This window comes from Chelon labrosus (assembly GCF_963514085.1).
Source record: "Chelon labrosus genome assembly, chromosome: 5".
NCBI classification, from domain to species: Eukaryota; Metazoa; Chordata; class Actinopteri; order Mugiliformes; family Mugilidae; genus Chelon; species Chelon labrosus.
In genome coordinates, this window is record NC_140341.1 from 12,708,334 (window position 1) to 12,730,759 (window position 22,426).

A 22,426-nucleotide genomic window follows, 5' to 3' on the forward strand; every position below is an offset into this window, starting at 1 on the left:
CTATTAATATTTTTATATTAACAGCAAAATATTTCAGCCCTGCGATAGGCTGGCGACCTGTCCAGGGTGTACCGCAAGCCCTCACAGGACAAGCGGTTACAGAAGATGAATGAATGATGAATTGAATACTATTTTTCTGACTTCAAGACGAAATTAGATTTAGAGGGACCCCATTTGGAAAGTGTTGTCTCCCTTTATTCCTTACTGCTGGTCACATACCCACTGGCATCTTCTGCCACAATAAAATCCCAGTTTTATTTTGAAAGTCGCGAGCGGAAGCGCACCGTCCCCCCTGTCTAGCTTGGTAGGAGTGATTGAGGTGGAGGCAGTGTGAGCCTGCGACGGAAAAACAAGCGAGCGCAGGTCGAGCAGTCCGCGCCGAGTCCACGTTTGAAAAGAAAGGAAAAGCAGCGAGAGCCGAGGCGATGTGGACGTAAACCGTACTTCTGCCTCTTTCTCTCGGGCCTAGTTTCTCATTGTTTGGTGCGAGGGGGGGCTCTGGTTTTATTGGCGTGTTGAGCGTGTCGCTGTTTGCCCATTCTCACTGGAGTGAACACTAAGGTAAGCCTGCAGCCGCAAATGAACTGTGTTAAGTTGGTGCAGTTGGGACTGGCCACTTTGGCCACTCCAGCTCTGTGTAAAGGACTCTTTTGTTTTTGCCTCGTTTGGCTTTGGGGAAAAAAAAAAATAAAAAACTAGAAACAGCTGTTAAAGTTGGGACACGAGTGAAAGCTCGGCGGTGTCACTTTCTAGATTTGTCGCTGGCTCTTTGTCCACTCAGATGAGGTTTAACTAGACATTGTGCTGGGAGCTCGGCTCTACCTCACATTTGTGCGTGTTACTATTAGAAATAACACCTGGAATGGCTCAAAAATTTCGTTTTTTACGCGCAAAACAAACGCTTTATTTTGAGCCAATTTGCTGTTTTGTCTTTTTTTTGTACCACTTCTTAAAGGCCTGCGAGCTCAGCCTACTAAAGCAATCACCAAGCACCTCTTCAGACACATCTGTTCTCTTACAGATCGTTTATTTGCGTTGTTATTTTATTTTAATAGCACATTTTCTCCATTTTTTTCATCTTTAACAGTGTGCACTGCGTTTTTTTTTTTTTTTTTTTTTTAGAGTCCCTGTTATGAACGCAGCAGCTTACACAATGAACCAGAATTGCCAAAACACCATAGATTGGCGACACATGCCGAGCTTGTCAATGTTTCTAGTGGCTTTTCGTGGTAACTGCACCGTGTATCCTCCTCATCAAGCCCTGCTGATGACAGAAGGGGAAAGCGTTGTCTGTCTGTATTGTCCCTTTGTCTATTAATGATATGTCATTTGTGTAGAACCGTGGAGAAGTTCTCACCTAGAGACTGAGGCGATTGCACAAACAAGTAGCTTTTTTTTTTTGATGCAGGTCATGGCACACCTTTTCTGCAGACACACCCTCTGCTAAGTGTGCCGTTCTAAGTCTAGGACAAGGTTCGCTCAGCAATGACAGGTATGTGGAAGGCAGGTGCAATAACTGGATGGCCGGGTCTGTGCTACAGAAACTCGCTGCCAGTTACATCATATCGGAAACCAAAGATATGTGGACTGTAAACGGTTTCGGAAATCATATTGCCCCTGCGGAGGTTTCGTCTTTCTGGATAATAGAGATCTATGTGTAAAAACTATATCTATACTTGTACACAGCTGTATATAAAAGCTGTGACTCTGCTCCAGTTACTTAGCAAATTCTGATTTTATGTTTTAAGTGACATTTTCAGCGGGTATCGAGTGGTCCAGTTCCAACCTGTATTCAACAAGTTGATTGGAAGAAGAAAATTACTCAGCAGTTTTTTAGTTTTATGGTTGATTCATTGTTAAGTCTTTATTTTTAAAAAAGCCAAAAGTGCAATAACTGTTTCTGGTTCTAGTTTATCTCATATAAAATGAATGTTTTGTAATAAGTCTCGGCCAGGCGTATGTGTCAAGAGGTCAGTGTCACGCAAGTTCCACTGTAAAACATTAACTAGTCACGTCTTGTAAATATTAAGAATCCTGGAAGTTGAATACACGTGGAAACATGAGTGGCTTCCCCTTGCTTGAAATAAAACTGCAGGAAAAGATGAAGAGGCGTCTTTCAGGAAGCAGAAGAATCCTACCAAAATACATATGACTGTTACAGTGTGTCATGTTCTAAAAGTAAACTTTGACGCTCGTCTGTGAAGGCAGTGAGGAATGGACTGTAAGTTGTGTAAAGCTGAAACATTGAATTGGATTTATTTCCATCCAGCATTCCTTTGGCATCTTGTATTGATGATGGGAGAGTCTGACCACTGCACAAAGCCTCCTCCAGCACATCCCAAAGATTCTCAGTGGGGTTAAGGTCTGGACTCTGTGGTGGCCAATCCGTGTGTGAAAATGATGTCTCATGATGTCTCACTCTTTCACAATCTGAGCCCCATGAATCCTGGCATTGTCATCTTGGAATATGCCCGTGAACATCAGGGAAGAAAAAATCCATTGATGGAATAACCTGGTCATTCAGTATATTCAGCTGACCTCATTCTTTGGATACATAATGTTGCTGAACCTAGACGTGAGCAACTGCAGCAACCCCAGATCATAGCACTGCCCCCACAGGCTTGTACAGTAGACACTAGGCATGATGGGTGCATCACTTCATCTGCCTCTCTTCTTACCCTGATGCGATGGTTCCCCACTATCCTTCCAATTTTTAAATAATGCGTTGGACAGTTCTTAACCCAATTTCCGTAGTTTGTACAATCTCCTTAGATGTTTGATGCATGGCAATGATTTGACCCTTCTCTCAACATCTTTCACGCGACCACGGGATGTGTCTTTAGATATGGCTGTTTAAGAAATGAGAAGCTACTCATTGCATCTGTTGGGGTTAAATAACTTGTTACCAGCTGAAAGATGATCGTCCATGCAGTAATTATCCAATGGGAGGCTCATACCCATTTGCTTAGTTAAATCCAGGTCTCTGTATCAACTTCATAAACTGAACTTTGAACCGGTAGTTGCAAATGAAGACATCTTCGAACATTGTTTTGGGCCTTCAGAGGACAGATAGAAGACACCCCTAAAAATTAGAGCGTTTAAAGAGATAGTTTTTTGTTTTGGAATTGGGGTTGCTTAAGTTTGATTGTACACTTGTGTATAGAAAGTGATCACTGCTTCACTTTTGAATTTTTTTTAAACAAGGGACTGACACTATTACATCAGTCTAGAGACTCTCTTTAAAGCCACCAGACTCAACTGAAAAAATTCTGTAACCTGTACCTCGCAGAACATTGCGCTTGCTTGTCTACCGCTGTCTATTTGTGTTGTTGTAACACATTAATTCAAATCAGAAGAAACGTGTTAACACACCAGAGTTTGAAATTAACACAAAGAAACTAATCCTGGCATCTCTAGATCTCTAGGCTGCTCTTTTTAATGGAGTCTGGTGGCTTCAAAGACATCTATCGTGGCGTCAGTTTTCTCATCGGAAGAGGCTGACGGGGGTCAAGGTGAAGCTGTGAAAACATAATAAATTTAGCACTTAAACGGATATTAACTTCCTTAGGTGGGCGTAGATTTAGCTAGCTGTTTCACCACCGTGTATCGTAGGTAACACACTGACTATGGATAAGTACCTCTTACCATCACAGCTTCAGACATCACACACTATTCCTCTAAATTGCCTCCATTTGCTTCAGAGACTGAAACTCATTTTTCATTCAGGAGCCTTCATCAATTAATAACGTCAAAGATTTTGTACGTTAACCTGCAGGAAGTTTCCTTCTGATATTCTGCAACGTTTTAAATACCTAATGTAATAAAAGCAAGTTTTATAGTACCCGTGTGCGCGGTACAGCACACTGATAAACACCTGGATATAGCTTGGTTTCTCTAATGCACGTAAGTCATTGTAGCGACCTACATGTAATCATTAACAACATATCTTGGCTGATAAAAAGAACAAATACAGGTGTTAGTAATGAACATAATGCTCACTATTTCCATTCTCCTTGCAGCATGTTGCTTAAACTTAAGGTTGAACATTGTTCTTCATAACATCCTGTATGTGTGTGTGTATATTTGTATATTGCCTTACTTCTGTTTTTGTTTTGTTCTGATTTTCTGTGACAAAAGGAATTTCTTCTCCGTCAGTCGTTGGCTTCCCTTCACAGACTCGTAACAGTAATTTTTTTTCCGTTGCGCTGCAGTTTTTTCAAATGAAATAATAATCCACATCCTCTTTCTTCTGTACGTTTGATTCCACATAAATAGAGACTAATTACTCTACTCATTTTTTTCTCATACACTTAGTGGGCCTGAAGTGATGAAATGTCGCTCATTGCCTACACAGTGATTTTTTCCCCTCTCTGTTGTTTTGAGTGGGAGCTGCTGGAAAATAACTGAACGAGATGTTTTGTCTTTTTTTTTAATATTGTTTTATTTAATGTGAACTTGACTGTGTTCTTATCTAAAACACGAGTGAGGGTTTAAAACCGTTTGTAGTAGGCATTATATGAACTGCACATAATGATATGAAATATTCATAGTTACTTGTCTGTGATAATGTAACAATGAAAAATTCATAGTCTAATAACGTAATTGGTAGTTGAATAATTAAAGATTTAATGTGCAGGTTTCAGCGCGCAGGCCGCAAGAAAACAATTTAAAAGCTGATTGTGTCATCTTCTTAAATATTGGAAAATGAAATTAAAATTTATTTTGTGTTCTGCAGTATGTTGTTCTAGATGGTACATTTGTAATCCATCCTTGGAGCTGTGTATTTTTCTTGGACATCCCAAACAAAACATCAGAACTTTATTTTCAGCGGTCTCTCTGGAAACTGCCATTCAGCAGCGGAAAACATTCAGGGAATGGAGATCATGGTCGGAATTGCTATTTTGGCTTTGTGGAAAGCATAGTGTTTGCCTCCCTAAGGAAATCCTAAGCCCTCTAAGAGGGAAGAAGGAATTAATAAGAGGCACAGATGGGTAGGCAGGAGACAGAACAATACTCATGAAAGAGCATCATGTTGGTGGCAAGATGAAGGCCGTCCTATTGTCATTGTAATCAGCCGTAATCTGGGGAATGGGAAGCCATTAAAGTGACAGTACATACAGTTATGACAATGGACCCCTTTCTGTGACCCCATGATCCCGGAGCAGGAAGAGGATTTGTGTTGTTATTAAGCAGAGGCAGTATGGTTACCATTGCACGCAGTGTGTGGCCTTCTCAGTGATATACGATCTCTTCTTATTCGCGTTGTTTGTTTTTACAATTTAAATTAATTCCTGGTGTTGGGACCATTTCTCTCAGACTACGTCAATGCAGCGCGTCAGTGTTTCTCTTGACTGTAATGATTCGTGGCTACATCCTCCAGAGATGGATGGACGTGTAGGTCGTGTAGGTCAGTCCACAACTTTGGTCCAGAATGACACAACCTAAAGACTTTCGGTATTAATTTCAGTATTATTCCTATGATTTCAGCTTTCTTTTCCTGTAGTACCAGTAGCAAGTCAAATACACTGACCAGCCACAACATTATGACCACTGACAGGAGAAGTAAATAACAATGATCATCTTGTGACAATACAATGTTCTGCTGAGAAACTTTTGCACCTGGCATTCATGTGGATGTTACTTAGGCATGTAGCACCCACCTAGATTTGGTACAGGAAATTTGGTCTAGACGGTTTATGTTTCCTGGATTTTAGACCTCAACCACAAGGCTGATATTTGTGGTTTTGGGTGAAATGCTTCTTCTGTTAATAGTAGGATTTTCCGTTCAGACATTTCTTCCACTAATGGTTTATCTGGTTCCATCCACACTTTGATACATAACTAAGCGCTTGCAGAACTAATGACATTCTCAACGGCTAAAGCTGTTTGTAGTCGTGTTACAATGCTCACAGGCTGAAGTATATTGGTGGGTGTAACAAACATCACCATGTAAACATTGTTATTATGACATATTTGCATACTGATGTAAGCTTCTCTGCAGCCCCACACAGCCCCACACAGCAGCTAATGTACTGTTAGTTTTGTTTTTAATCATAGTTGATGTGCAGACATTGGCTTCTGTCTCTTTTTTTTACACCATAGTTTCACCATGACTTTGTTTTCAGCTTCTTATCAGCAGTTTTAAGTTTCCATCCTGAGCTTCTCTTTTGTTCCTTTAGTGCGTCCATTGTCTCCTCCTTGTCCTTCATCTCTATCATCGCCTCCCTCCCCTGCCACCTGGCTTGAGTTCCTAATTCATGCCCAACAACTGATCTAACAGTCTGTAGGCTTCAGTGTCCTTGTGTCATCACCGGGCACTGAGCCTAATCCTACACTGGGACGAGAGGGGGCGGGAAGGCAGAGGAGGGAAAAGAGCGAGAGTGAGGGAGACAGGGGGAGACTGTGAGTGAGTAAAGCTGGTTATACGGCACAGTGGTACTGTGTCTCAGCCTTACACCACTGAGCCACCGCTGTACCCTTTGTAATCTGCGGATGGTTCATGGTGATATTAAGGCCCGAGATGGAATGAGAGGTCATCGCAGGAGTTAAGGAGTTGAAGAATTGAAATGTGATGGTGAAGGAAACATGAAAATGTATGTGGGAGTTTGTATTATTTGAGGTCTAAGTTTGATTAATTAGTGGGACTAAAACACTAAAGATGAGATGAGAGTGGGCTGTAAACCAGAGGTCATTGGGGAGGTTATCTTTCAGATTGTAAATTCAGCTCCTCTTTACTCCTTAAAAGAAACCTGAACATAAATTCATAAACGACTAGAGAACTGCTTGTTAAATAGTAATAAAGAGGGAACGGCTCCCCCACTTTTTCCATCAGTGGTTGTCGGGGTCATGTTACTGTGCAAAATGAAGATTGGTACCTGGGTCATGAAGACAAACTGAGCAAGGGGTGAAACCCAACACTTCTTGGTGAAGAGTTTCAAATGTTGGACTAAAATTGAGGACTATAAGTACCTCTACACACTAAGTAAGAATAGTAGTGCTTATCAGATTCATTTATCAAGCACAAATGTCAAAAGAAATTCAAAAATGTCTGGAAAACTGGAATAGACGTGTTTCCTGTCGTCTTAGATCGTCTTCCAAGGAACTACTAGAACCAGTACTGTAGAATACAGTATGTGAATTTTATAAAATTTTGATATTACACAGCCCCATAACCACAGAGATGTCACTTTGTGTAATAGCTGCACAAATTTCAGAGGTTATTGTTGAAAAAGTCAGTTTCAGCTTCTGGTTTCATAGTAGTGGCCAACCTCTTCCTACATATTAGAACGTAGTACGTAATTGCGCAACACATTCAGTAAGTGACGCATACGTTAAACACAGACACATTACCTCACCCATGTAAATAAACACTGCAAGAACGCTGTATTTCATGTAGATTTTCGGACGATACCCGACTCGTTTCATACGCTCTCATTATTGGTGCAGCCCACACATATTGTTGGATTGATTGCAGAATAAAGCGTAGTTGCTTGCACTAGTAATCTGAGGTGGAGATTATTTTTGTTTGATGTCTAATAGTGTTTAAAAGTTGAAAATGAAATGAATTTCATTGAGTTTGCTAACACATCACTGCACTCGTGAAAAGACTTAAGCTGTTGTTTGTGAGTTTGTTCCGTTCTGTTGTTTTCTGCAGAGGCTTCGACGGGCCCTTCATGCTCTAATTGATTTAATTAAGTGGACGTTTTCCCCTTTGGCTGTACTGATGCGCAGACCAGCAGCATACTGAGAAGCATTGGGTTATCTCATGCAGAGCACAAGGGCTTTGCTTATTATCTGTATTTCACAGAATGATCCAAGTTTCCCTCGGAGCATCGCGGCCCACGTTACATCCATCCCTCAGCCTCGTTAACAAGCTCTCACCATTCCTGTGAACGCTCTGGAAGGCACCGGCAGACTAGTAAGCATTATGATTCACAAGTGTTTGAGCTAATGGATGAATTATTCTGCAACACCGCTGACATTTTGTGATGGGCAGACTTATAGAGTAGCTTCCTGATTCCTTTAATGCAAAGATTAAGTGATTCTGCTCCTGAAATTTTAAATAGTCTCTTGAACATTTGCATTCCCTTTGTTTACTTGTTTTCCCCCTGGTTAGTTCAAATTACTTCTGCACCATTAACTCTAATGTACAACGGTGGCCCCGTGTGCCACCTCAATGGCTGAATTACAAATGAGTAATGTGTTCACAGCTGTTTGTTTTAACTGTCAGTGATGAACCTTTGTAAACGTAGATGCTCCACAAAATCCCTCCAGTTCTTACCTCAGGATTTTCTACTGCAGCTGCTGTTTTCTTCTGTTTCTAAAATAACACAGCCCTCACTTAAACAGGTTCAAATGGCTTCAGATCTTTAGCTCATAAGTAATTTGATAACATGCTAAAATTGAGCTTTTTGCATTTTCCTTTCCTGGTTAAGGAAGGAAGAAAACGAAACCTACCAGTCTGCATCCGTGAATGAACTACATACTTCACATGCCAACAAACCCTAACCACTACAAATGAATTTAGTGTTGCTCAGTTTCAGGAGTCAGTTAAGGTTTCATTCAACTTTCAGTATCATAATCTTAGCAGCTTAGCATTTCTCATTCAGGTTTCCTGGCATATGCAGCAAGTAGCTTGTGAAGAGTAATGTGTGCAAACTAATCTCTTAATTCAGCGTGTCTGATACATAATTAATCAGTGTTCAACATCATCCTCTGCTAATTTAGTCTCTGGATTGTAGCCACAGACTGTGTAATATATTATGAGACTGAACATTATTTAGACTACCACTCAAAATACTATCCAACCCTGATCCAACACAAGATAAACAGGTAGGGATGGCTTCTTGATATCTTTGAAAAACTGTTTTTCAGTGACTTGAGTTTTAAAATAAATGATAGATGGATGGATAGATAACTGGTCTGATGTGGCCGTCCACTTGTTGGTCTGTAAGACTGCAGTTTTTCAGATTCCAGTTGTTTCACATGGATTAGTGAAACAAGCTTGTTTGGCATTACTTTGATTTTAAATAATCCATACTCAGCGCTCAGTGGCACGTTTGCACCATCTGAATCCACTGGATGGTCAATTGTTTACCTTGAAGTGTTGTGTTTTCATCATTACAACAATCCCTTGAGACAAAGTTCATTGATCACCTGCGACTTAAGTCAGTGGAGAGAATTGCGTATGTCTTTCGAAGTAATTTCCCACAAGATAATTGACATTTCCATGCGGTTAAGGGGAAGTCCCCACGAGGCATACAGAGAAAATGAAAGTAAGGCGTTTGGATAGTATGTGCATTCGCTGAGACATGCACTGTGGGAGGGATTGTATGAATGGAATTCAATTCTAGTGAAAACCTGCAACCAGCTCAACCGCAACTGTGTGGGATCTAAGCATTGTTGTCAGAATTGCACAATGGACAAGACAAGACACAACGCAGAACAGCCAAGCGATTGTAGCTAATAACCTCATAGTGTGAAGAGAGGGCCGTGAACTGCCAGGCCAGCTGTTACAAATAATTAAAATATTTTTCTTATACTTTTTTATTTTTAAGCACTATATGCATACACTAGCAACTAGCAAGCTTGAATGGAAAACCCAGAGGATCACAAACAGCTGAGCAGAGCTTTGCTGTCTGATACTTGCCCCAGGCAATTAATCAATAATCTATATTACAACTTTCTAACCAACCCAGTTTTATGTCGATGCCTTCGATAATAGGCTGCCAGCATAGAAATCTCTAGAGCTGTATAACATGCCCACAACATCAGAAACTAATCAAAGCTCAGCGACTGATTGCTGTCACTAAACATTTGCTTGCAGTCTTTATGTTTACATAAACACACCCATACCAATGTGTCATCTCCTAGGTGACACATTCAGTTGATACTGTAATACTATGAGGAACAAGCAGGACGGCAAACCTTAACCCAGTATTGGAGGAACAGAAGCGGTCATGGATACAGATAAGGACGGGCTTCTATAGTAAATAAAGTATTAATATAATATAATTTAATATTTTAACGTGGACACATTTTGGCCTCATTTAACACAATGCAGAGCAGAACAGAACAAAGCCATGCGCAAATACTGTACAAAAAAGTTTTGGCTTCGCAGGGAAACATGTTCCAGTTCTTTTCTATATCTTAAACCCGACTATGCAACAAAACAGCAGAATACTGTAACTTTTAAGGGGCTTCACGCGTCAAGCAGACGGTCGGCTGTTAGTGAGCGCCCTAGTTTTTCCGTGCATCCTGCACCGTTGGCGCTAATTGGACCCTGTCATTGGCTTTTCAGCTGATTCAGTACATTGAACCGGTGAGAGTTCAATGTTGGTGAGAGAAATCACTCAGATTGGCTGTTAAGCTAAGCGTACCAGTGGACAAGAGGAAGTGCAACTGATCAGCATGATTCAGGACAGGACAGGACAGCTGTGTTTTATGGGTTTTATCTCAGCTTAGCCTCCTAGCCTCCCAGCTAATAGTAGCTCTTCAGGTTTTCCAAAGGCCCAGCGCGTGTGTGCCTGCTGGCCGTAGTCTTTGCAGTGTTTTGAAGCGTACCTTTGTGGCATAGATACAGGTGACATGAGGTGACGGGTTTATGGAGTTTGCTGTAGCGAAACGCCTATGCTATTTAATTTTTTTTTGATATCCTGAAGAAATGAAACATTTGAAACTGGTATGTAGTAGCTTGGGTTAGGCTTAGCTGTCTGATTCAGTAAATATGGCAAAACGTTACTCTGAAAGTAACGTTTTGTATACACAGGATTAGATGTTACAACCCCTTGTGCCAAGATCCCAGGCAAAACACATTTAGAGGCCCTGTCCAGCTGAAAAACCCTGACAAACCTACGGTCATGAGATATGACGATTAACCTACAATCTAAATGAACTAACCAAATGCTGCTGGCTTGTAAGGGCCCACAGAGCAGCAGAGGATACATTCAAACCTTGTGAAATATAAGCTAACCAAATGATGCTGGCTTGTATGGCCCGCTCAGCAACTAACCACACAAAGAAATATCGCAACCAACCAACGTGAAGATACCTGTCCTAGTCAACAGCAGTATGCAGCGTGTCATTGGGGTTTTCAAGTGGGCACCTCCCTTCACCAATGTTTCATTAAGTTAGGCCCATGACACCTCGAGAATGTCCAAAGTCACAATTTACTGTTTATTGTAAAGTGCAAATAATCTTAAAAGCCATTGTTATGCACAGACGTTTTAAGAGACTAATTAACACACTAACTAATTTGCTTAAACGTGTGCTTTCCTTTCCATGAGAACCAGTTGCTAAAGGAAAGGTAATCTACATTTTCAGTGGTGTGCCTGGGCTGATTGGCTTCTTTTAAAAGTTTGATGACTCTCACCTGACTTGTCCCACATTTACTATCCTCAGATGAAACTACTATTTCAGCAGAATTGTCTTTTTTATGCTTTGCCGCTCTCTGGTTTTCTGCCATCTTACTGTTGGGATTTGGGCAATTACGTGGCTTGTACCATTTATATTTTAGTATATTGTAAGATAATTAGATTACAGCTGTAGCCCATATAATAGACCCTGACACTTTTACACTTAAATGCCTTTTCCTCAAGCTCGTATTTCTGCTCATATCACGGTGCGGGGAGACGAACGGAAGAGCCGCAGTAACTGTGCATATACAGATTGTTGAACAACAAGTAAAAGCCATGTGGCAGCTTCTGAACTTCAGTCAGCCTCACCGACCATCTGGACTACAGTTTGGCTGATCGTGGCTGATAATTCAGAGCTCATGAAATCGGTGCGAGGACAAACTAGTGCTTCAGAATCAGCAGCTTCATTTGGATGTTTCTGTGCTAAGTTTAATATTTCAAGGGAGATTATGAAGTTGAATCACCGCTTCATGGAGTATTTAACATCCAGGCTATAACGACATTATGTTTTCATGTATTTGTCCTGAAATGTGCTCCTTCATGCTTGGGAGTGGATTCAGTTGCTAAATGGAGCAATATGATAGGCCTCCTCTAATCCATTTGTGCCCTTTCTCTCTCTCACACACACATACTTACACATGGCTGAAGCTGACGGAAATCCTGCTTTATTTATGAGATGTATGGCTCAGAACGCCACAAGGATCTCCTGAGAGCTCAATACTGCACACAAACACTGTATTTGGCCTGTTGAGTGTCTCTTTGTTGCTCTCTCATGCACACAATCGTATATACACTTGCTACAGGGCATCTATTTACCCTGTCTGCTGTTTTGGCTTGGCAGAACTACAGATGTTTGAAAGTGACCTTGCCAGAGAATGGAGAGCTGGCGGCAGATGCTTGCAGAGTGCGGTAGCGTCAGAGTTTTATGAGGAAGGAGTGATATCATCTGCGTGTCAGAAGAGAAACAGAAATGCCATCCTGTGTTCAGGCCACGCCAAATCACTGTAACGGCGTGGAAGTGTATTGTTAAAATGTCAAGCTATAGTATCCTGCAGTGCAGAAAATAGCGAGCTCAGACAATAAGAAAGACGCACTTAAAGGCTTTACATTATCAGCGAACAGAAAGGATTGATGGCATGAACATAAAGATTGCGCGTCTTCAGCATTTTTTTTAATTTTTATCTTCCCTCAAGATTTCTCATATGAGTAAGGGGTGTCAGAGAAAAGTGTTCCTCTGTCCAACAGTAGGGAGCATTTAGCCAGATGTTACATTCCTTGTGTGGGACTAGCTGTGGGAATCTTGGCATTTAACACCAGAGGCTAAATGTGAGGTCTGCGATCAAAGAGAAGCAAATGTCTTTCAACCATGTTCCAAGTTGGACCATCAATCAGCTGCAATCAGTGTTTGCACAATAAAGTGACGCATTGTTTTCACATTACCATGGCACAATGTGAAACTACAGAGATTTTTCTTTTGCATGAGTCTGCGGCTCCTGTTGGCTTTACACAGCGTAAATGCTCAATATAAGTTCTGTGAATATGCACCATGCAGTACCTGCGCGGCACCAAACAGCAGGCCGACACAGTTTTTGACTAGCTGGTGAACTGCAGAGTTGGTAGAGCTCAAAAACAGAGCTAAAAGAGAGTGAATATTTTGCTAATGCTTTGCTAATGTTTCGCATTTGTCAGTAAGAAACTTTTTGATTGCAGATATATCAATGAAAATGGCCAATAATCAGATTTTTAGCAGAAAACAGAGCAGAATATATTGGTTTAGTTCATTTAAACTTATTTACATCAGGTACCGTGTACAAAATACCTAACCTTATCCCAAACATATGCAGTAGATAGTATATAATGAATACTTTTACTACCTGCAATTAATATCAGCTCTAAAAATCTTTTCACCAAGTGTACAGGTCTGTTTGGATATCCTGTGCTCTCATTTTAAACCATCAGTACACCATCTCGCGTGTAATTTTATTAATAGCTAACAAGTTATTCTGGTAATTCAAAAACAGGAAACGGCTTAAACGCGAGATGTTTTCACACAATCTTACATTTTTGTGAAATATTAGATAAAAAAAAAAAAAATCCCAAAGTCTTGAAATCTTTGAGGTTGCTAGGCAATCTGTGAAGAATTAAGGAAGTCCTTTCAAGAAGTAAAGCCACACTTATCACTTACATTTTATCTTTACATATTAATAAAATTAGATCCAGGGTGATGAATAATAATCTTAGACATGCTCATAATGGTTCCGATTTTCTTAACGTGTCAGGGTCAGACTAAATAGAGTCTCTATTCATTGTTAATATCAATAAGATGCCTGCTGTAGCTTCACATTTAACTGACAGTGGTGTCAGTCTTGTCCTTTCTAAGCAAAAAAAGTCAGACAAGACAAGAATTGCAGACAAGACGTATACATATTTAAAGTATGCTTCCACAAAGAGATGCAGTGTAGTATAAACTCTTTCTCCTGTTGTCGTCGTTTCCTGTGCTCATTCCCATAACTATTTTCTGTCAGCTGAATGTCACTGCAGAGGTCAGTCTCTTCCTGAAGCTGTGAATGCAGTGATAGACTGATGCTGTGTCTTCAATGGGTGATAATTATAGTCACACAGCCGCTGACAGGAGATGCAGCTTTTACCCACTGCCATTTCGATTTTCAGCGTACTGTTCTGGGCTCCCCGTGGCGCTGACGTCAGCCCCGAGGTTATGCAACATAGACAAACAAACTAAATGAGAAAGAAAGGCAAGCAGAATATCAGTAACAACTCACTGCTCAAGTAAAGAAAGTAAAGAAAGAAAAAAAAAAAGGAGTTCCCATGTGTCTTGAAAAACCTGGATAAACATAAATGTAGTTGTTTTTTTAACAGTTAGTCACAGAAATTAACTGTCATGGAAAATGTCAAAGGACACAGGACAAATATTTGACAAATACTCACCTTTTGTATTTGCTGATATGAGATTGTATTAGTCATCTGTATTTTTGTCATATTGATGCTAACCAGTCGCCTCTGTCTCTGGAGTGGGAGCAAGAACGAACCTTTCAACTGCTGCCATTAACCTGTACTAATAGTATTTTTGAAAACCTCAAACAACTAAATTAACTAAACATATAGTTGCATTAATGTCATTTTTGAAATGACCTGGAATTGAATACATTTAATGTTAAGCATTTTTTAAAACTCTAAGCAAACGCCATGTATTTTATGTAGTTTAAGCCTTTGTGTCTATTTATTCTCTCATACTTCATATTTAACAAACGCAAATAGGACTGGGTATGCTGTTTAGGTGGATAATCACGACGGTGTCATGTATGAATCGTAACCACTTCGAAAAGGATTCACTCGTTTTCAGTATGCGTAATCCCCTGTTTTGAGTTTGAAGCACAGGCTATTTAATCAGCATCTCTCCAGTGACTTTTCCTTCAGCAGACGACTCTGACTAGATGGCCTGGGAGTTGTCCACATCTGTGCTTGAAGGCGATTGCGACTTAAGGCGTTCAACAGGTCTGCACTGCGTTGCACCAGTCTTTCTGCACTGCTATTGCTACATCAATCTGTTCTCTCTCGGGAGCCTCAAGGTAGCATTTGATCAAAGAGAATAATTCAGATCCATGGCCAAGGGAGGAGTAGAAAGAAAACCGATGGAGCAGAAGGTACAAAGAGAAGGTGAAGCAGCTCAAGCTGGAAGATAGTCAACAGTGGTTTATGTTACTCTAGGAAGTGGAGAGTTTTTCAGAGGCTGCGGCCTGTGCTGTGTTCTTATTTCCCCTTGAGATAACCTCATTTTACAATATGTTCTTCCACAACTTGAGTCATCTCTGGTGTTACAAGCCTGCGTACTCGTCACATATGAAGCACGTAATGAGCTGATGCAAATCATAAATACCACACACATGGGTTGTTTCTTAACCTCCCATGTTACCTCATTAAAAAAAAATAAATCCCCGTCTGACGTTGCTTGCTTGCTTGTTGCTTGCAGGGATCCCCACAGATATATGTAAATTCTGTACTGAGTATGATACCCTTGTTACCCTGCTTGAGTATAAAAAAAAAAAGACGAGTTGTTTCAGCGAAAGTCTCCTTTTCAGTCTTTCGTCTTTTACATGAATATAAAGTACATGTTCCCAACACTGAGGAGTATCCAGAGTAGCCGGGGCACAGTTTCTGATATCGAACCACTGCGAGAAAACACTGTTTCTTCCATCGTATTTTGACGCTATCAGAAATCTCAGCTTTCTACATGTGCAGATATGGCATGTGGTGCAAGAATCCTAGAGTTCATACTTCCATAGAGAGTGAAATTAACATCTGTGTTTGTTCTCGTCTGTTGATGTGTTGGGCCTCTGGTTCAAGCTTTGCTTTGACATATTTTAGTATCACTAGGCAATGGTGTAGAGATTAAATATTTGCAGTAGAGGAAGCTGTGGTTAACAAGAACACATTCATCAGATAATCCCAATTCGCTTGTTGAAACGGATCTGGCTGACTCTACTATACCAGCTGTAATGTTCTTGGAGTTTGATGCACTTTAAATAATCTGTTGTATATTTTAATGGGACCAGTCAAGTGTCTCCAGTGGTCTCAGGCATGAGAAACATCCTGATTTAGGTGAAGGCATAGTCAGTCATTATATAATGATTTCTTTTCTCTTGTGTAATGGGTGATGTTTGGATGGTTAGACAAGCTGGTTGCCGAAAACCTAGCCCTGTATCTGAATGAACTCGCTGCCACTTCGTATACATTAAAACACTTAATTCCTGTTTTATAAAATAAGTCAAACTCTATGCCGAATGACCAACTGTGCGTTGACTTTGCTTAAATAAAACATACATACAGATACATACTTTCTAGCACCACCCAGCATTGCCACGCTTGTCCGTTACAGTAAACAATTCAGATCTCTTTGCAAAAGCACGTAATTAGCCCGTTGTTTGTTTTTGTCGTGATTAATTACGTTCCTTATTTCATGTGATTACTTCATAATTACATCTCTGCTGGAATAACAAAGAAAGGACAAATTCTGTGGAGAATAATTGTCTTATTTAGTCGTCAGAAGCGACTGCTGCAGCTCTAATAGGCTTCATCACGAAGTGGTTTGGGCAGCTGCAAAGAAGCACCTGGTTAGTTTTTGCATCTTCTGTTTAACCTTCCCAATTAAATATGACCGACAAATGTGATACTGCCGTGGTCCTGCTGTAGAACTGCTTTTGTTCTCACTCATCAGTGAAGAGAGTGCAGCGTCTTTGTATCAGTATGTTTATAGTATCACATGTACATTTAAATCCGTTGTACTTTCTGCTGAGTGCTCATGTTCGTTAACTCCGGGTTGCAAATTGACCGTGTTGACAATCCAGCGAATTAAGAAAAGCAGAAATGCAAAGCTCGTGTGGCTCTGGGCTTTTTGTCTATTTGATTTCAAAAGCTGCTCATGCTCAACAAAATAAAGTTTCCAAGCCAATGAGACAGTGCAGTATGGAAATGTTTCTCGCCTCCAGTCTCAGACTGCTCCATATGGAACAGCATCAGTTGTTTTCTGCACATCCTGCAGCACATTTTTGGATGGTGTTGTTTATTCACCACTGCTTCTGTTTCTTTCCATATTTTGACAGCACACAGAAAAGCTTGTTGAGAGTGATGACACCAGACCAACTCGTTTTGAAGTGTCCCGTAGTTTACATATAAAAATTACGCGTCCACATTAACATTGATCTTGAAGAAAAGTGAGCTTCACTCAGTCCTATCCTGCTATTTGTGATCACATACTCTGTCAGGCTTATAATTTACAGTCTTTTTCATTTACATTACTGTCTAGTTCTTTTTATATCTGATAATAAATTAGTTATACTTCAAAGAGTTTTTGAGTTGAAACAAAATCAAGAAATACTGTTTAACAAATTGGTCTAACAGGTTTCCTGCTGGCCCACATCATTGACCTCAAATACAACCACTTTGATCATGTGACCAAAATTCTCTAAACATATCTAGCAATATCGTTGACTAAACCATCTCGGTGAAGCCTGATATAACGTGGTATTAGCTGTAGATTTTGCTAATAGACTGTGTACAAAAGACAGATGTAGCAACTGAGACATGATCCATTTGTTGGTGGACTAACATTTTGAACCCATGGGCTTGGCATCTTCATTATCGCTGTTGTGTTTCTGTTTTAAAGGACTGTGTCAACTATTTAGAAACTGTTTAGAAAAATGAACATCATGCTGAGTTGAAGAAGACTTGCATCTCATAAGGAAAAACATTTACTGAGATGATACGTTAGATGAGAAGTAGGTGTCTTATAAACCTCAGTTGTGAGTGTTTTTGGAACCACGGAAGTCACCTCTTGCTGGTCATTAGACACCGGGACATTGGCTTCACTTTTCAGACCTGCAGGGGAAAAAAGATGATAGATATACTGCCCCCGATCAATGTTTAATCTGAACTTTCCAAAGTTCGTTTGACTTTCCCATGTTGCTATACACGGCTGACATTTTCAGGTTTTGGGTACTAGTGTGTGTATATATATATATATATATATATATATATATAGAGGGAAGGTCCTTGGAGACACGTTGTATGATTAGTGTTTAGAAGAATACATTTAAATCTACAAAGTGTAGTGCAGTCCATTTTAAAGCACTTCTGCACCTCAAAGCCACCACCACATCTCTGTTGTTTGGCCTGGAAGTGACCCTGTTTACACCCACCCCCGTTATTTCTCCGTATTGCTCGCTTTCTCTCAGGCTGTGTCACAGACACAAACACACCATCACCTCAGGTGTTTCTCCGTCTCTTTCAATCGAGGGAAAACATCAGCATTGTACATCAAAGCTGTGCTCACTACATTTGCCCCGCTCTGCTTTACAGTGCTTGCCTTTTGTTGTTCTGCCAGGGGGACATGGATACTAGGACTATCACAGAGATAAAAATAGAGAGAACTGATAAAAAAAAATAAAAAATATGAGGAGAAAACTATGTTAATAGGTAACGGCCTGCAGCAGAGAGAGGTTGTGTACAGAGGGCTGAGTTATAAAATTTGCGGAGAAGAGGCTTCTCCTTAGAGGAGTCTCATCATGTGTTTAGAGTGCAGGGAGGTGTGCAAAGTGAACAAGCACGGCACTGTTATGGAAGCCGCTAAAGTAGGCATCAAGGAGTAGAGAAAACAACACAAGTTTGAAGTCAGCTATTTATACCTTGAGGGAGAAAAAGAGGAATGCATTAGGAGCCCGGTGCAATAGGGATTCAGCGTTGTTTATCGTCTTTCTGTGCAGTCATTACGATGGAATAATGATGCGAAATTAACATGATGCACTGCTCTGCGCCTGAATTAGGAAGATACTAATTAAAACAGCAACTCGGATAAAGTGATCTGTAACACGTTAGAGACTAGAGTTTGATGCTTAAGTAGAAAAAAAACATCAATAGCTACCATCTGTCTGATATGTGAGGCTGGGATTGAATAAGAATGGTGATGCATAATGATAACCCGTTGGCTTTATTATCATTCTGCTCTTAGAACAATGTGTTTAATGCATTTTCATGTCACTTTAACATGCAACGCTTATATAATACACCAAGAAAGAAAAAAGGTTTGTGGTTTCAGGCCCTACATCTGTCTCTTGTGCAGAGGGGAAGCTAATCCTCTGCAAAGAAATATCAGAAATCGAAGAGTGAAGGGATAGAAGTCAAATTCTTGGGGGAACGCCCCTGTTGGCAAACAAGGGACCACCCAGTGATTGTTGTCATGGCAATTGACTTGACAATAGCCGCTCTACTTAGGAGAGGAGGGATGAAGTATTGACAGAAAATGAAAGTGACATGTGAAAAAATTTCCTAGCAAAGAGAGGATGGGGGAAGGAAGGTCCACTTGAAGGAAAAAAAGGAATTCCATGTTTCTGTCAAAAGCTTTTCGGGCAAGTTGAGATTTAAAGTGTTTTTTTGTGTGAATGCTTTAGTGGGCAACAGAGGTGAACCAGGGTGAACTCTCTTATGTACAAAATAGATGGGGTGAAAACACCAGTATAAAATACTTAAGTTATCATCATCAATTTATTTACTATAATCTTAATTATTTAATTGAAATATCAGAAAATAGTGAAAGATGGCCACGGTGTTGTCTTCAGATTCCCTTATTTGTTTAAAGAATAATCCAAATTCAAGGACTTTAGTGTCCTATGAGACGAAAACAAGAAGAAAATCCTCACAACTGAGGAGTTTTGCGGTATTTTATCTTAAAAAATGACTTCTTAAGAAATTGGTAAAAAAGAAAAATCTGTTGATCTGTTAAAAAAATAATTTACTTACTAGTAAGTACTGAAGATATATCCATCCATAGAGCTCTAGATGACAGAAAAATAGTTTTATCTAGGGGCACCATGATATTTATATAAAAAAAAAAGAAGAGGAAATTATAATTAATTATAAAAAATGCTATGGTTTTTACTGGCTGCCGCTACTAGGGATTTATCCACTAGTATCAGTAGTACAACACCCTAGTCGTAAGAGCGCCTCAGAGAGGGAATTTCTTCATCATAAATATGACCTAATGCTTGTAACAACAGTTGTGTTGCTACAGACACATTTCCGCTTTAACCCAAAGGGTTTTGCCATTGTTTGGTCGCCTGCCCCAACCTGTATTTCTCAATGCTTATTTACCATTGCCTTCGAAAGCACTCGAGTCACTACTCGTTTTGTGAACGTCGCGTCGCAAGGATTTTCCAAAAGACACTCATTAATACACGCAACAGAGGGTTTTAATACAGGTTAATGTGCTGGATATAATTTGATACAGAACTGCCGTCTGCCTGCTCAGTACGCCTGTTCCACCTCGGCTCACGCGAACTGTCAGATGATTCTGTGCTAGGAAGAATTTTAACAAAATGACATTTGGAGAGTTAAAACTTCATTAACCGTGTTTTGACGTTGCCGTGTTTACCTTAATTGAGGAAGCGCAGCATGTTAGTGTTCACAGCATCATATTTTGTTTACACAAGTTATTTTTCATTAGTGCAAAACTGCAGAAAACCTTCAGGAATTTGCAGAATTTAAACACACGCTCTGTCAGTTTAACACCTGAAGGTCAGTTTGTGTACTACGTAGCTTGTAAAGCAAAGTTGTACACTGTCCTCTACGAGCCTTTTGAAGTAAACCAATATATATCACCAGCATGAAGACATTTAAGTGGCATGTTAGACCAAGTAATATACAATTTAGTATCGTGGGAAATCAAAGATTCCCAAAGTCCTTCACTTACTGGAGCGCCATCATTTATTTTCCATTAGGTTTGGATACGGTGTTTTGCACTCAGACTTGGAAGAAAGGTTTAATAAAGAGTCCTCCTCTTCCTTCAGATGTGCAGTCAAAATGCTGTGGTGATATCCTGTGTGGTCTGAAAGCCGCTTTTTCTCAGACCTATTTTAAGCCCACAGTGGGTTGAGTGGTTTTAGTTTAGCTTTTTTTTTTATTGTTATTATTCTGATGGCGTGCATTGTACGGGGTGCCTGTGTTGTCCTCTGAGCGATCACCAACCGCATCAGTCACAGAGAAGAAGATGAGCTCATGTCGTACGCCGTTTGAGGGTTGTCAAATGTGTGAGAAAGAAAATGTGCAGCTTTTCCTCTGTGTCATGTGGGAAAGTTCTTGGTGGTGCGAAATATTGCCTGTTTTTGAGATGGGGCAAAGAACTATACATATGGAAAGCATTGTGGAAGCTCCCTGCATGTAAAAAGGCATCCAACTCCTCTTTGGCTGTGTTTTGTTGCTGGAGACGTCGCGAAGAGGGCCGTTAAAACCGCAGAGCCTCGTCCAGAGTGGCTCTAATACTGAGTCTGACTTCTTCATGTTTCACTCTGTTCAGTCCTTTCCAAGCGCTTCCGGCACTGATTGCCTGTTGGGAGTAAAGCAGCCCTCCTTCCTGTGAGAAGCAGCTCCTGCAAACAGCGTGGAGTGGAAGGGGGAGGTGGAAACTGCTCTCCCATTGGCTGAATTTTGTCTGTCTTTGACCTGAATGCCAAACACAGAAAGCTCCGGCAGACCTTTTTTTTTTCCTTTAAACATCCCCTCTTTTTTTTATAATCCTCTTTTACTTTCTCTCTCTTTTTCTCTTTGTGAGCTGTTGAAAGAGCCTCTGAATGTTCCCCCCTCAGTGAAGGGAGTTGTGAAGTGCCGGTGAAGCCCAGCTCAGCAGCCTGCCGCTCATCTTTCCTGTTTTAACTCTCTTAGCGCAGGAATGGGAGGTCAAGCTTTTCTGTTTTTGGACTCTCTCTCTCACACACACACACACAAATCAGTCTGTTTTCTTTTGTGTGCGTTCTCCCGGGAAAAAAGGTTTTTGTTCAAACACCTGTGTGTTTGTTAACCATATCAAGGAAATGATTAAATGACAAGTCTGTCACATTTACTTCTCTTTTGCGCAGCCAGTGTTTTCTCACAGATGGTTTTTAAATAGCAGTTGTTTTTGAGCAGTGATACAGCTGCCAGTCTGACACACATGGCTGCACACAGAGGAGGATGGGCATGATTTAGAGTGGCACTGCATCACTCCACATAATAAGCAAGGATGTCAAGGCGATGGAAATTGGTATCGTGGATCGCGGGAGGCAAGGAAGCATGTTATTCTGCCACTTAACACGGGGCCGCTAGTTTAAGGGAAACATGGTAGAGGGATTGTGGAAGCTTTAATATTTTGCTTTTGTGCACAAATTGGACTGCAGATTTGTTTTATATGTGAGCTTGGGGGACCTCTGCTCTTGTTACTCCAAGGAAAAAAGGTTGGAAACCACTACAACTCAATATATTTTGGCAGTTCCTCGTTAAAATTAAATATAGGACAAAAACCAGACTGTATCAGTTATACACCGCGGATGTTGGTGTAATTGCTGCAATGAGCTGATATCGGCTGATATACTGGCCTGGCAGATTTACCCTGTTTTAATGAACTCTGTTCAGTAATATTACATCAAGAGTTGTCTCTTTTTCATCATGTTCCTAACTTCCCATCACTGCAG

General features: G+C 40.5%; 1 protein-coding gene across 1 annotated transcript in view; it reads left to right on the forward strand.

Annotated features, from left to right (window-relative positions):
• Window positions 1–268: 268 nt before the first annotated feature.
• Window positions 269–22,426, forward strand: part of nck2a (NCK adaptor protein 2a) — a 36,123-nt gene continuing 13,965 nt past the window's right edge. Inside the window, exon 1 of the mRNA XM_084544620.1 lies at window positions 269–561. The gene's annotated coding sequence lies outside the window, so the exon portion shown is untranslated. The remainder of the gene's footprint in view (window positions 562–22,426) is intronic.